We start from the raw sequence: 16,996 nt of genomic DNA on the forward strand, positions 1-16,996 counted from the left end.
CAGGGAGCATGAGAACCCAGGTGAGGTGGGTGGAGACCTGGCCCTGGCTGGCTGGTCTCCTCTGAACCGTGTGAGGCCTGGGTGGCCATGGGTGAACAGATGGTCAGTGCTATTATCATTCCAGTTGGGGTGAGCAGCATGTGAATTCCTGATAGCAATGACCCCATGACACAGAGTACACTTGGTATGAGAGGGAGGGGAAGGGAGGAAAGGAGGAAGGAAAGAAGAGAGGGAAGGAGGGAGGAAGGAAGGAAGAGAGAGAGAGAGAGAGAGTCAGGGAGGAAGGAGGGGAGGGACAGAAGGAGGGAGGAGCAAAATTCCCACATTATCCATCATTATAGGCAGCATGGCTTGGGCCAAATTGTATAGCATATCTTCTTCTTCCTTCCCAAACTTCTCACATGATAAAAGTCCAGGTTACAAGGAACATTAGCAGAGAAAGAAGTGGCTCATGGGCAGCTGAGTAGAGGCAGAATGCATGGATCTGGCCTCTCTCACAGGATCCAGTAGGGAAGGAGAAGGAGCATAGCCCAGGAGTCAGGTCAGGGTTGGATCTCTAGAACCTTTTGATTTCTGGCTCTGCAACTTACTCCCTGAGGCCACATTCCCAACTTACCTGCTGAGGTCTGTCAGGGAAGAGGGCATAATAATACCCAGAGTTGTTCTGAGGCTACATAAAGACAAGAGAAGTACTCAGTGCCAAGAGGACCACCCGCCAGCCTCAATTTCCTCTCTGGCCAGTCTATTGGTGATGAGTTGATGGTGTGAATACGAGTCTCAGGAAAAATGTGAGCAGTCATCCAGGGGAGGAACTCTTTATCACCCAGCCCTTTGTTTGCTCCCAGAGCCATCGGAGGATGGGATGGCCTCTCTGGAACCATGGGTTCTGATTCAGAGAAGTCAAGCAATGAGTCAGCTAGGAAAGACCCTCAGAAAGCAGCTCTTCCTGTTCCCTCACTTCCCATCCTGATGAAGTGAACCCCCCAGCCCACCCAGCAAGTAACACAGTGAGGATTTGAGCCCAGGCCCTAATCTTCAACAGGTAGTCTGGGTCCTAGAAGTACCTAGATGAGCAGTGTAGGTAGATGGTGTGGGCTCAAGTGCCCCATGCCTAGGCTGCTGGTGAGCAGGGTGACCTTGGAAGAGCCAGGAGGCTCTCTGAGCTTCTTCCTCTGCTGTTAGCACCACACTTACTTCTCATGATGCTTGTTAGGACAAGAGGTCATGTAATAAATGTTCCTGAGCAATGTCTGGCATGAAGCGGGCATCTCAAACTTTTGAAGGGACCAGAGGACATTTTAGTTATGATGGCTACAGGTTTTTTTGTTTTTTTGGCTGGCCCAAGGCATATGGAGTTCCTGGGCCAGGGATCAGATCCAAGCTGGGGATTGAACCTGCCTCCCAGGTCTCCCAAAATGCTGATGATCCTGTTGCACCACAGCAAGAACTCCAATGATAGCTACAGGTTGATGAGCTCATATATCACATGCCAGGGAAGGAAGGAACAAGGCTCTGCTTGAAGTTGCTCCTAGGAATTTGAACTTCTGATTGTTCTCCTCTCAATTCAAGAATGTAGATGCAGAGGGAAGAGGAGGAGGTGAGTGGCCTGGGTCCCCCATGTAGAGGCAGCAAGGTGGTGCCAGAGCTGGGGTACCAGGGTGGGAAGATTGCTGGTACTTCCAGCCCCGAGGCCTTGCATAACCATGCTACCAATTCATTTCTGAAAAGGGGGTTCCAGGGTGCAGAAGGTGCCTTTTCCAGGGGAAAGGCAAACCAGTGATGCCTAAGGATTTCTTTCTTTCTTTTTTTTTGTTCTTTTTTCTTTTTGTTTTTTGTTTTGTTTTGTTATGTCTTGTTTTGCTTCTTAGAGCAACACCTGTGGCATTTGGAAGTTCCCACAGGCGAGGGGTCAAATCAGAGCTGCAGCTGCCTTCCTACACCACAGCCACTGTGACACCAGATCTGAGCCGTGTCTGCGACCTAAAACATAGCTCACCACAATACATCCTTAACCTGCTGAGCGAGGCCAGGGATGGAACCTGCATCCTCATGGATACTAGAGTTTGTTTCTGCTGTGCCACAGTGGGAAATCCCTCTAAGGCTCTCCAAGCTCTGAATTCCATGATAAGTGATCCCAAACCAACACCAACAAATCCTGCTGTGACTCAGTTCTGTCATTTCCCTTGATCGACTTAACATTCAACACAGAAGTTTCCAGCTAGTTAAGGGATCCCACTTGCCACTTTCTGACTGAGGATGGGTGGGCAGGAAGGTGCAAGAGACCCAACTCTCCCTTGTTTGTCAGGCTGGCAAGGCAGCAGGAGGCACACAGCTCCATGGGAAGGTGTCGGACTCTAGTTTAGGGATGGCACAGTGACACGTGTCCTCACCATGAACGATAATTTACAGCAGTCTTTTTCAGACAAGGCCTGGCCTCCTTTCTGTGCTTTGAACTTTCCTTTTGTAAAATGGGAACCTCCTTGCCACAGGGTGGACTTTGATGATACTGCAGGTTGTTATTCACCAAGGGTAAAATGCAGGGCAGCTCTTAGCAGAGGAAGCCTGGATTTCTCCACTGTCTTTTCTGTTCCTACACAGGATTCACTTTGAGGTCACAAGTCACTTCTGCACAAGGCAGGCTTCCTGGATGGAGAGATGATACGGGCTCCTCTTGTAACAGAATGAGTTTTGTCATGGGAATAAGTCACACTGCAAAGGCAGCTCGGTGGCTGGGATCCCTCCCTGTCCAAACTGGCTTTGAGTTCTCATCCCAAATTGGAAAATTTCAAGTGATTTTACATTTGGCCAAAGTTTCTTATTTTTGCTTCTTTTCTTATATAAGGATGCAGATTTAAGAGGACCCCTGGGGGCTAGAGGGTTCTTAGGCAATCACATGGCTGTATTGCCTATTAGCAAATCAAAACTGATTCAACTTGCATCTGTGTCCATGTGGGCTGGGAATGAGTGGGAAGGGCCAGGGGGTGGGAACACAGTGGGCTTTCTGAGTTTGGGGACTGGCTGGATTTAAAAACAAAAAGTTCTGTGTGTTCCCATCATTGCACAGCAGAAACAAATCCAACTAGGAACCATGAGGTTGTTGGTTTGATCCCTGGCCTCACTCAGTGGGTTAAGGATCTGGTGTTGCCATGAGCTGTGGTGCAGGTCACAGATGTGGCTCAGATCTGGCATTGCAGTGGCTCTGGTGTAGGCCAGCAGCTATAGCTTCCTATTTGACCTCCTAACCTGGGAACCTCCATGTGCTTCAGGTGCGGCCCTAAAAAAGCAAAAGACAAAAAAAAAGTTTTGGATGTTCAGCTTCTAATGAGGTCAGGTTTGCTTGTTCCTGGGAGCAATGCCTGCCACAAGGCTTAAAAAGCCCATGGATAGCTGAGTGCTGAAGGAACCATCACCCATAACATGGGGAAAAAAACTGAAGGCTCCGACAGTTCCTGGGAAGATTTAGTCCTCTGATTGGGGAAAGTAAACACACAAGTGCAGCAAAACCTCCTGGGGCCCTGGGTTCACACTCTCAGTCTTCCTGGGAAGTCCAAGTCCCTGCTGTCTTGGGGGCAGAGCCCAGGCATCAGGTGGCAGAGCCAATCCAGTCAGAGCAAAAGGTGACCCACCATGCCCACCCCCATGCCCCCAGTTCCTTCAAAACCAGAGACCCTTTGAGAACCCCTTCAATGGGGCCTCAGAGTAGGTGACAAGCTTCTCTACCACTAGGGGCCCAGAGAAACTTACAAAGGGAATGTTGCAAATGGAGCCCCACCTGTGCAGAGAGTGAAATTCCACTGACCACAGGCGGGATGAACCAACCTGGGGGCAGAGATCTTGTGTCACATCTGCCTCTGTGTTCTCCATGCCTTGCAAAATGCTCAGCACATGCACACAAAAGAGTTTGCTGAATGCATAAGTGAATCTAAGAGGCATTTATTTAAAAGAGCATATACCACTGATTTGGGTAACTTTCTATTCAAACTCTGATCCCATTAAATGTTTAACTTGTCCTTTTTTTCTAGATTTGAGCCCATATTTTCCCCTAGAGGATACTGAAAGAAGGATGTGTGGTTTAAGGACCTAGCCCTCTAATTTAATGGTTGGGAAACAGATAGGTCTTTATGTGGGGAGTTCCCAAGCAAGGACTCAAAAGTCCAAGCTCTAGGAGTTCCCACTTTGGCACAGCAGAAATGAATTCAACTGGTATCCATGAGGACTGGGGTTTGATCCTTGGCCTTGCTCAGTGGGTTAAGGATCTGGCATTGCCATGAGCTGTGGTGCAGGTCACAGATGTGGCTCAGATATCACGTCAGTGTGAATGTGGTGTAGAGTGGAAGCTACTAGCCAATTCCTCAGCCCCTAGACTTCCATATGCCACAAGTGCAGCCCTAAAACACAAAAAAAAAAAAAAAAATTCCAAGCTCTGGCATCAACCAGCTGTCTTCCCAGCCCTCAGAATGATGCAGTGGCGTGATCTCAGCCATTGTTAACCTGCCCCCAGGAATTCCTGCCAATAGGCACCCAGCACCTGTGTTACTTCCAGGGCATTCGAAAACCTGAATGTGAACAGTATGTTCTGAATACTTAAGGCTGTTGGATGGTCCTTCCCCGTGCAGACCATGTTTTTCTGCAGCCACGGCTAGCCAGCATCCTCTGCAGCCCCAACATCATAGCATCAATGGGACTCTGAGCATTTAGTACTGCTTCTGAAATGTGTGTATTTGCAGCCCTACCTATAACCATTTGTTGCAGGCTTGGCTCACATGCTTATTTTTATGCCCCTCAATAACCTCCTATAATCCACCTTCACACCACTGGGCTGGCATGCCTCACACAGACTGAGGCTTGTTGCTTTGGCCAATGAGCTCTTCAGAGCCTCAAAATGCACTGTCCTCCTGAATGAGTGAGACGGTTAGACTCTCTTTCCCCAAATTCCTAAGCAGAGACAAAAACTAAACAAACAAATACAAAAACAAAACAAGCAAAAAAACCTCAAGCATGCTTCTGTTTGGTTTCCAGGGAAAAGAAACCAACAACTCATAAATTCCTAGATAGAATTTTTCATTTCCTGATTGTGATACCATTTACCAGAACCTTCGCTCTACATCATCCAGATGCAGAAGCAGGCACGTGGTCCTTGGTAAGGGTGGACACAGGCACCATGCAGGAGGATGCTCATCTCTGGGATCTGTCATCTTGTTCTCCCCATAAGGGTGTAAGCTCTTCAAAGGAGGGAAGGATGTCTATTTCTTCCTTTCTGTCCCAGAGCCCAACATTTGTATTGCTCTGTGCCTAGAAGGGGTCCTGTAACCACAGCTGACAACCTAGACCAAGTTCTTAGTGCTTACAAATTAGAAACTGCCCACATTCACTATCAAAGCCCTTTAAAAAAATTCTTGAATTGTGTGGGGATTGGTGTGAGAAAGAGAGAGAGCTGAGAACCTTAGAGATGAAGATGGCCTGAGAATCAAAAACATTAAGATACATAGAAATATCCCACTCCTGGGCATCTACCCAGAGAAAACCATGACTCAAAAAGACACACATACTCCAACGTTCATTGCAGCAGCACTTGCAATAGCCAAGACATGGAAACAACCTAAATGTCCATTGACAGAGGAGTGGATCAAGAAGATATGGTACATATACAGAATGGAATATTACTCAGCAATTAAAAAGAGAGTAATAACGGCATTAATAGCCACACAGTTGGACCTAGAGATTATCATGCTAAGTGAAGTCAGTCAGACAATGAGACACCAACATCAAATGCTATCACTTACATATGGAATCTAAAAAAAGGACACAATGAACTACTTTGCAGAATGGATCCTGACTCACAGATTTTGAAAAACGTATGTTTTCCAAATGAGATGGGTTTGGGGGTGGGGGGGGAAGGCACTGAGGGTTTGGGGTGGAAATGCTGTAAAATTTGGTTGTGATGATTGTTTTACAACTATGCATGTAATAAAATGCATTAAGTAATAAAAAAAAGATACAGAGAAATAAGGAAAAGCACTCAGGCCTACTGTGAGAACAGACCCACCAAACAGAAACCTACTGGGCCCTTTGCAGGCTCAAATTTATACATTCATGGATTTTAAAATGATGGAGCTGACATTCTGGTTCAAGATTCTGTGATTTGATGTGTTTTATCCCCACAAATCAGCATTGGGAAAACAGACATAAGATAGGTGTCCTGCCACTTGGTTGGATGGGTGCAATAACACGGGCCCCTGAACCCATCACCCACACTCCTGTGCCTTGGAAATCCTGCCACCTATGGTGCAGCTGCCAGAGCTCTCCCTGCCAAATTATAATCTCCTTCGTGAAGCCAGGCCCCAATCACAGGACTGTTGACATTGAGTGTGACAGGTGTCTCTTGACACTGGAGCCAGTGAGGCTGGCACTGTTACATCAGGGAGAAGAAGCACAATGTGGTGGGAAAAGCCATGGCCAAAAGTTGGAGGTGTAGACAAGTCAAATCACCCTGCGAAGTGTCAGTCTCCAGGCTTGTGAAAGGAGATGCAATACCCAAGCAGCCCAGCTGGCTGAGGTGAGGCTCCACTGTGATGGGGGCAGTAATGAGCCCTTGGGGACAGTGGTCAGGGCTCTCTGCCACCCAGTGGGCAGCAGGGCCTCCTCTGGACTCTGGCCCCCTGAAGCTGGGATTTCCACTGGGAGGAAAACTGGACCCAAAGAACACATCCTTTCCTATGAAATAACTCTTTTACATTTTTTGAAAAATGGCCATAAAGGTATCAAATGGTGAAGAAAGCCAAGCAAATTAGATAATCCATCCCTAGCTAATGCATCTGGGTGATGAAGAGAATGGGCTTTGAAATGGCAAAGACCTGTTTGAGTCCCCACTCCCCCATGTACTATCTTGTGACTCTGGGTGAGTTACTGACCCTTTAGAAACTTGGGTTTGCTCATCAGTAACATGCAGTTAAAATTAGTCTCCAGTTCACAAAGGCAGCAAGGGGACTAAATGAAATATTGTGTCAAACATTCTGACACACAGGAAGCTCTCAAGATTAATGGCAATTATTCCTATTGTTCAGTATTTCCTCCCATGTTTGGGGATTTGTCTTATACAAACACACTTAAAAGTATGTGAATAACCAAAACTGCAGCTGGCAAAATAATGTCATGATGTAATGCATAAAAGCCTGACACGAGTTCCCAGTGTGGCTCAGTGGTTATTGAACCTGACTAGAATCCATGAGGATGCGGGTTTGATCCCTGGCCCCTCTCAGTGGGTTGAGGATCTGGCCTTGCCCTGAACTGTGGTATAGGTCACAGACACAGCTCACATCCCGTGTTGCTGTGGCTGTGGTGTAGGCTGGCAGCTATAGCTCTGATTAGACCCCTAGCCTGAGAACCTCCATTTGCCATGGGTGCAGCCCTCAAATACAAAAAAAGACCGAAAAAACAAAAAGCCCAGCACTTTACTCATACAGTCACCTCCAGATTCTCATTTATTATGCCTCTGTTCACAATTCTCAGAGCAGTAAAAATGGTAGATGCTTGATTGACCACCTACTATGTGCTGGGCACATCACTGAATGCATTACATGCATTGCCACACTGGATACTCACAGCCCCATGAGGTAAGTATCCTCATCTTCCCATTTTACAGACGAGGATGTGGAGGCCAAGAGAAGTTAAGTGACTTGCCCCAGGTTGAAAGGATACATTAGGAAAGTGCGGATGTAAACCCACACTTGAATCAGTACACTGCAGCACCCCAACCATCACCTGGGGCTCATAGCAGGTGAGAAAAAGCATTGGGGCATGGTACAATCTGCAGTGACAGGTATACTGACAGCTGATGGACTGATGGATAGGAAGCTCACAGAGACAGGCTTCCAGAGCTTTCCTGCTGTGGCTCAGCAGGTTAAGAACACAACGTGTATCCATGAGGATGTGAATTTGATCCCTGGCCTTGCCCAGTGGGTTAAGGATCCCATGCTGCTGTGGCTTGTGGCATAGGCCAGCAGCTGAAGCTCCAATTGGACCTCTAGCCCTGGAACTTCCAAATGCAGCAGGTGTAGCCATGAGAGAGAGAGAAAGGTTCCCACAGCTCAACCATCTGGCCATTCACCAGCCATCTGACTGCTGGGGTCAGAACACCCTCATATATTTCAAAGCCCTGAATAGCAGCATGATCCAAATTACAGCACACTAACTGTCACCCTGCCAACAAGAAAAGTCAAACTGTATGCTCAGGAAGACAGGAAATTGAGGGGAGGGGAAGTGTGGGTGACACAGGAAAGGGGCAGGTACTTTCCTTGTGGACAGCGTATCTGTGTGGTCTACTCCTGGTCTACTTGCATAAGTAAGGCACCACCTTTGAAAAAGACACAATTCAAGAGTTAAAGAAATACAAACACCCAAGCACATCTGGATACATTGTTGAGAATCCTTATGTCTTCTTTTAACTCACTGCTTAGTTGAACCCAGTTTCTATCAAGATTTTTTTTTCTTTTTAGGGCCATACTCATGCCATATGGAGATTCCCAGGCTAGGGGTCAAATCTGAGCTCCTGCTGCCAGCCTACACTGCAGCCACAGCAATGTGGGATCCAAGTGGCATCTGTGACCCACACCATAGCACATAGCAATGCCAGATTGATCCCTGACCCACTGAGTGAGGCCAGGGAGCGAACCTGCATCCTCATGGATACAAGTCCCATTGGTTTCCGCTGTGCCATAATGGGAACCCCCAGTTTCTCTCAAGTTTTGAGACAAAATCCCCTTCAGACTTCTCTGTGCCTCTCAGTTTGGAATCATGCCTTTGGTAGCATTTAAAGCTCTCACAAACTAATTGCAACAGATAATTGCAAGGAACATGTATTTTGAAGGTAAAGACATAAAAATTATTTTTTAAAAACCGAAGAAAGAAGGTATCAGGTGGCCGTCTAAGTACAGGCAGCCATCGCCTGAGTTTCACCATCTCTCTGGGGCCCAGCCCAGGCTGGCAGAGCAAAAGGGACTCATGTCAAAGCTTGAGACCCATTTCCAATTAGAAGCAGCTGCAGCCTCTTGTCCAGAATCTTAGCTTGTTTCTCCTTGAAGTGAGGTTTTGTTTTACCCCTCTTCCCATCATATCCCCTTAGCTCCAAGAAAACCACTTATGAAGTCCCAAAATGAAGCTCATCAGAATATAAGTCCACAAAAGGCATTTAAACCAATTCCAAAAGATTTTAAAGTAGGCCTTTCAAATTGATAGGACCTTTAACTGATCCTCTATTTCTGGTTGTCTAAGTAGGGAGAAACCTCAAGGAACCAGAAAAGCCCCCATTCATCAGCAGCTACACTCATCTCACCTGCCAGTGGCATCGGGACAGCAGAAAAGCTGTTCCTAGGGGAGATGGGGCAGGGTGTGGGGTGCCCTGGGCCCTCCAGACAAGGGTTGCTAGATTTGGTAAATGAAAATACAGGCCATGGAAGTTCCCATCATGGTGCAGTGGAAATGAATCCGACTAGGAACCATGAGGTTGTGGGTTTGATCCCTGGCCTCGCTCAGTAGATTAACAATCCAGCATTGTGGTGAGCTGTAGTGTAGGTTTCAGACATGGCTAGGATCTGGCATTGCTCTCACTCTGGCATAGGCCAGCAGCTGTAGCTCCGATTAGACCCCTCACCTGGGAACCTCCATATGCCACAAGTGTGGCCCCCAAAAGACAAAAAAAGACCAACAAAAAGAAAAGAAAACACAGGACACTCACATATGGCCAAAGTTCAGAGAAACAAAGAATAATTTTTGACCATTAAGTCCCATCCAATAGTTAAGACATGTTCATAATAAAAAGTTACTTGTTTATAGAGTTCCCATTATGGTTCAGTGTGTTATGAATCTGACTAGTATCCATGAGGATGAAGGTTCAATCCTTGACCTCCCTCAGTGGGTTAAGGATCTGGTGCTGCTGTGAGCTGTGGTCTAGGTTGCAGATATGGCTTGGAGCTGGCACTATGCCAGCTGTGGCATAGGCTGATGGCTGCAACTCTGATTCAACCCCAAGCCTGGGAACTTCCATATGCTCTGGGTGCAGCCCTAAAAAGAAGAAAAAAAATATTTGTTGGTTTTTCTGAAATTCAGATTTAACTGGGTGATCTGTATTTTATGTGACATCTCGACTGTAGGCTCTGGTTCTCTAGGGGTTTCTGGATGGGTGGGCTCCACCCTCCAGCCCAGGTGAAGAGCAAGTGCCACTCATGCCCCTGCTGCCATTCTCACTTCTTCGGGCACCAAGCTCCGTTCTCTTCCCCTCCTTCCCCTCCTTCTCTCAAAGGGGGCTCCATGGCTCCAGCCAACCCACTCCAATCCATGGTCTCCCTTAGGAGACCCCTTCCATGATCCTCTCGCTGTCACCCCTGACAACACACCTGCTACTCTGACCCCACCCCTCACTGAGATGCATGCATGCAGACAGGGCTTGTAGGAATTTGGTGGTTTCTACATTCTAGTGGGTCTTGTTCTGTTTCCCAAGAAAATCTGCAAATGGGCTATGGTTGAAGGTTCCTTTCATTGTTTCTCTCATATACAGTTCCTCTTGTCTGCTGTATTCAGATGCCAAGAAGAAAATCAGGGTTTGTTTCATTTGATCATAACTTCAAGACCTGAACTGAAGCGAGGGCCACTCCAGCATACCCAACTTGCCTAGGAGAACTTTCTATAGACTCTACACACAGACACTGGCCTGATTCTGCAGTGGACACTCTGACCCCCACGAGACTTTAAACTGTTGATTAGTGCTCCTCAGGGTACCATACTCAAAAAGAATCACATACATTTAACAAAAACAGGAAAGAATGATCTAGTTGTTTCAGGCTTCCAAGTGTGTGCTTATAGCAAACTTTTACAGCTAAGCCATAAAATGCATGGAAATAGGAAGAAGCATTGACACAACAATAAAACAAGGGGTGAGATTAATGATGCCATGATACAATCTGTTTTCATTTGGTGCAGAGACAATTAATTTTTGAAGACATTTCATTTAACTTGGCAAGATTTTTCAGTTCAACCTTTGATGCTTGAAACACTTCTCTTTCATTCACTGTAAGCCTAAGAACCAAGGAAGGACAGTTTTATGTCTGGTTGTAAGTACTGCTTCACAGCAGATGGCCAGGCTTGCTGCCTCTGCTCAAGACAGAGGCAAGCAATGTGTACTCAGGGAATGAAAGTCATTGCTGACCATAATTCTCAGCTCTTTATCTCCTAGCAACACATCCAATTTAATAAGCCACAATTCAGTTTCCAAAAGAATGAGATGTGTTAGCTTCCAGAGCAAGGCACCAGGGTAGGCTGGATGACCAGATAAGGCTGTATAAGCACTTGAGATCCTCAGACCCTTCAAGTTTGAATCCAGGGAAGCCTTGATGGGAGGTCACAGTGCCCACTGGGAAGGAGGTCTGGAACTCAGAGATGTTCACATAGCCATTAGAAGAGGTGAGTGGTCTCAGTCAGCCTGTGATGCAGGAGAAAAAAAGGGAAGAGTCTCATGAGGGTATCTTGGCACACCAGAAAGACAAAGCACTATACTTCTTTCAGAGTCCCCCACTGTAAATGGGGTATGGCTTCTGAGGACTGCCCAGCTTGTTCTTAAATGCTCAGACTTCCTAATGTCCAAACCTATTTTATTCATAAAGCAACAATTTGCTTTTATATTTGCAAGTGACATCAAGAGGGTCAGACAAGTAGGGAGGTAGTGATGGAGGGTTGCAGATCAGGACACCACTACCAGGGGGGCCCAGGCCTGACTACATATCAGAATCACCTTAGCAACTTCTTTATTCTTTTTAGGGCTGCACCTGTGGCATATGAAAGTTCCCAGTCTAGGGGTTGAATCAGAGCTACAGCTTCCAGCCTATGCCACAGCCACAGCAATGCAGGATCCAAGCTGCATCTGTGACCTAGACCACAGCTCATGGCAATGGAGCTCCTCAACCCATTAAGCCAGGGATGAAACCTGCATCCTCAGGGTACTATCACATTCCTAACCCACTGAGCCACAATGGGAACTCCTGGAAATTCTTAAAAACACCAATGCCCAGCCCTGTTCCCTGGGTCAGTGTATCTCCTGGAACCCCTATATTTCTCTTTCTTTCTTTCTGTTTTGCTTTTTAGGGCAGCACGTGCAGCATAGGTACATTCCCAGGCTAGGTGATGGGAACTGGAGCTGTAGCTGCCTATCACAGCCACAGCCACAGCCATAGCTACAGACACATGGGATCTGAGCCACACCTGTGAACTACACCGTGGCTCACAGCAATGCCAGATCCTTAACCCATTGATAGAGGTGAGGGATCAACCCCCAATCCTCCTGGATATTACTTGGGTGTGTAACCTGCTAAGCTGCAAAGGGAACTCCCAACCCCTATCTTTTATTATGATTAATATTATTAATATTATTATGATTATCTTGTCTTTTTAGGACCACACCCATGGCATAAGGAGGTTCCCAGGCTAGGGTTTGAATCAGAGCTGCAGCCACAGCAACACCAGATCTGAGCTGCATCTGTGACCTAAACCACAGCTCATGGCAATGCCAGATCCTTAACCCCCTGAATGAGGCCAGGGATCAAGTCTGCATCCTTATGAAAGTTAGTCACATTTTATTTCCTCTGAGCCACAAAAGGAACTCCCACCCCTATCATATTCTTAAGCTCCCCAAGTAACCTTACAGTGCCACCAGGTCTGAGAACCACTGAGGTGCCAGAGAGGAAAGAGACACTCCAGCTGTTTCAGTGGGGGCGGTGGTGGTGGGGCAGATGAGCAGGCTGGATACAAACTGGCTTCCATGGCAGCAGATAACAGAACAAACACCTGCCTGACATGATGTGATTAAAGGTTTGAAAATCTAGTTGGGCTTTAGGTGCAAGAGGCAAGTAACATGCAGCAAAGTGGTTCTCACACTGAGAGTCACCCAGAGAGAGGGCTTATAGAACTCACCACTGCCCCCCAAGCAGCCCCCTGAGCTTCTGATTCAGTAGGTCTGGGTGAGATCCAAGCATGTGCACCATCAAAGGCTTCCAGGTGCTGCTGCTCTCACTGCAGGCCTGGGTCCCAGTGTTTGAGCAGCCCTGCTGTTGTGAGTCTGCACCAGGCACACCATTCTGAGTGAGCCTGAGACCTGGACCCCAGCTTCTGCAAAACAGCAACCACCTTTTTGTCCTGTTCCCTGTGCAGTCCAGTGGAACATTCCCAGTTGTTTGGCATCCCCCTCTGTGCAGTATCCACTGTGATCATGGCATGGCATACTGGCTTTGGCAGTCTTACTGGAGGGAATAATGACCCAGCAGAGCTGTTGCTCTTCCTGGGGAGAATAAATTGTGTGTGAAGGAAATAATGTATAATGGAAATACCCACTTTCCCTTCTAATCACCAAGTACAAAGTATATGGGAGAAGCTGCAGCAGAATCAGCTCTTCTTCTAAGCTGACTCTGTTACAGATCATGAGCCTGGGAGAGCTCTGGGTTTAGCACATCATTTGGGTCAGTGCCGAGTTAGATGGTGTCCGTATTGGGGCAAGCCCAGGGCAGTAAGTTGTGCAGAACACAAGGGGTATATACATGGGGCTGTGTAAGTGCCAAACTGGTGTCCTGGAGCCCTGCAGATCCCACAGACCCTGAAGATCCCTCAGGATGGGCCAGATAAGAAAGGCATGGTGCCCAGCCATCTTTCTGAGCAGTTCCAATGTCCTACAATGCCTTTTTCTTTTCCCCCAGAGCTGAAAACTGACAATGTTCATGGTAAAAGTGAAGTGTGTGTGGGTGGGGGGAGGTTGGCCATCAGGAATAAACTAGATCAATAATGGAGAAGAAATGGTAACCAAATTAACAGGAAGAAGGAAATGTGCTAGAAGCCTAGGCAGGGCTCCAATGAGTGGACCTCCTTGGAAGGAAGGTAGTCCTAAGCTACCCACAAAGATAAACTGCATCCTCTAGAGAAACACTAATTCTGACCCACAGGGAGAAGGAGGTATTGGAACATGGCTCTCCACAACACAAAGTTCCCTGGGGGAAAATGGCCTTGGAACAGTGCCCCCCCCCTCAAAAGGAGACAGAAAGGGGCTGTAACATGTGCAGCTAATCAAGAGGAAAAGCTAGGCTCACCCTTGGTTGGAGACAGCCTGTCCTAAAATACAGGGGAAAACTGGCTTCCACTCAATAGTTCAATGTGATTTCTATTTGCACTTCTAGATAATAGAGAGAAGGCTCCTCAGAATTTAGCCCCTGGATCTATAGGTGCAAATAATAGTTACAGGATGAACTGTCACTCCAAGGGCCAATTATATTCCCCCCTGGGGACTCAAGAGCTGTGTCAGGCTGTCTAAAGCAACCCCTGCATGTGTTTGATGCCTGAGCAGGCAGATGGCAAGGTGCTAGGGTTGGAGAGGATTAGGGCCCAGACCAGGGGCACCTCCTTGGTGGAGCTTGAGGGGTCTGGGGAGGGATGAAGGTGGGCTTTGGGGTGTATGGCTGTTTGGAGAAGCACACCTCTCAAGAGCAGCTGGCCAGCTCTTCTCTTGTTGCAGAAAACATCCAAGCTGTGTTTTGACCAGGATTTAGTAAGGGGGGAGAGTCAGGAGGGGCCAGAAAGATCCAGCAGAAGCCCAATTCCGAACTCTGGACAATGACACCCCAAGACATCTATTGCCACAAGGCATTTCAAAAACATCATTGGGGGCAAAAATAACTCCTAAAGAAGCATGTTGTGTTTAAGGACATAAAGGGAAACCAAAAGAGTGGGAGAACCAAAAGATAAATGGAAAATATTAATGCAAGAAGTGGCTGGAGTCCAAAATAATTTTCCTGGCTGATACTCAGATAGTGGGGCAGGACCGGAAGGAATCAGTGGTTCAGCAAGTTCATTTGAATAAAACACCCCACCTAAAAGCTGGCTGCTGATTCTGTGAACAGTCTCCCAGAATGTAAATACAACATGCATCTCCTTTAAAAATATAACACACAATGTGCTAAACAACACAGGAGGTTTATGGGGGGCGGTGGGAGAAAGCAGGCAGATGAGACCCTGGGCTGCCGCTGCCCCCTAATCCTGAAGCTTTTGTTTCTTCAAGGGGCCATGATGCCTCAGCTCTCGCATAAGGAAATGATTTATTTCCAACTCTGGGGCATGAAAAGTAATAACAGAGTCTGCCAGTTGTTTCCCAGCCTCAACATCCCGATTTTAACATGCCAGTGCTTTTGGTGCAAAGAAGATTGCTCGCCCTCTCCCTTGCATTATGAATTATGCATGGACTTTTTGGTCCTTTGGTCCATGTCCCACATCAAAAAAAATAAAATAAAATAAAATTGGAATTAGTGCAATCTCGAGGGCTTATTTTCACAAACAGGGTCCTCTGGTTCCACCAGGCAAATTTAAAAAATGCACGAGGATAAATATTCACTTTATGGTCTGGATGAAATTTGAATTTGATTACTTTTCTGCTCCTCATGCATTATAAAAAAGGATAACATTAGTAAGAGAAAATAGTCTCTGTAAGATTGACTTTACATATATTTGCACCACTATGGAAATTGGTATAAAGGCTCTGTTATTCCAATTAAATATATAATTGTTCATCATACCCTTCCCAGCCCAGTTACAAGGCTCCTAATTCAGCAACTACATTTGGTTTCATAGTGAATGGAGACATCTGACATGCTGGAGAATAAGACATTTCCCATTTAAACTTTAAAGCTGGATCTTCAGAGCTGCAAAGAACCCAAGGGACAATGTGGAGATGCTGAGAACAGAGCTTTGGCGATCAGAGTGCAGTAGGGCTGAACCATGGGTTGTGTGTGGCTTTGCATTTCTCTCTGGCATCTTACTGGAGAAGCGAGTCCACACTCTACAATCACGTCTGCCAAAAGAAGAGCAGAAAAGCACAGCCTCCGCCCAGTACCTTGGCAAATGGGCAGATTGTCCCACGTTCCATCATCATGACACAGTAAAACCACATTGTACATGTCAGGGTAACGGATCTTGAATCCTTTGTGACAAGTGATTATTAACTTGTCTCCATGTCTGTATGTCTTGTTATGAATCTCAGCATCTTCAATTTGTGGGATATGGCAATCTACATTTGGGTAAAGGGATACATTATTTTTGGAGTTTAAACCATTTTGTGCTTCATGGCTTCACAAGAAAGCTCTTATTTTCAGACCTGGTCTCTACCTACATGGCAATCTGAGAAGTGATTGCTTATGTATCACAAGGCTTGGGTCACAGTGCTGAGTAAAAGAACTGGTTTCATGGGAAAACAGAGAGAGGGACCAATGGGGGGGTGGTCCAGACCCAAAAGGAGCTCTCTTTCCTGCCTGGGATAGGTCACACCCTACAGATGAGCTTATAATTTTAGAAATGAGTGAACAAAGATAGAGGATGGGGCTTCACCTGAAATCTCTATCTGTCTGTACGCTTGGCCATGAGAGTGGGCAAGCATGGTGTGATGCAGCCTGCCTGGCTGGTCTCCTATGCCTCTGCCTGTGGGGTAAAGGGCTGGGCATGATAAGAAAATGTGCTTTGTAGAACCACAGGGGGCTGAGCCATCAGTGTATCTGCTGTTGGCCTTTCCCATCCTCCTTATACGTGTCTAAAAAGTTAATAAATGGAGTGGCACATCCTACTGCCAATATGCCAGTATTTCAAAGGCTCAGAGGAAGCAAAGATGGGGTCAGAACAGAACGCAGGGCCTGGGAGGCAAGAGGCAATGCAGGAGTCAGGAAAAGGGTGGTGGGGGAAGGATGAGCCCACACAACAAAATGGTTAAAAGATAAAAGTAACTCTACAATTGATTCATTCTAATTCTACTTCCAGTTTACCCTACAGGCCAAGTCACTCTTCTGCCAAGTTGGATCCAGTTCACCCTGCCCCCATCCCTGCCCAAAACACCCACCTTTAAAATCCCATGTGGTGCAAGCGGCCTTGGTGTCACCAACTCCTATGGGCACATTCTGTTGAAGGTCTCTGATTTTACGTGCATATA

The 16,996-nt window shown here is 46.8% G+C and overlaps 1 pseudogene; it reads right to left on the reverse strand.

Annotated features, from left to right (window-relative positions):
* LOC146398972 (sushi domain-containing protein 4-like) overlaps positions 1 to 16,996 on the reverse strand; it is a 55,158-nt pseudogene that overhangs the window by 18,448 nt on the left and 19,714 nt on the right.

Source organism: Sus scrofa, chromosome 10, assembly GCF_054392235.1.
Source record: "Sus scrofa isolate SSC_HxYL_T2T_F1_AM1 chromosome 10, Sscrofa_HxYL_maternal_Yorkshire_Landrace_v2.0, whole genome shotgun sequence".
Taxonomy (NCBI): domain Eukaryota; kingdom Metazoa; phylum Chordata; class Mammalia; order Artiodactyla; family Suidae; genus Sus; species Sus scrofa.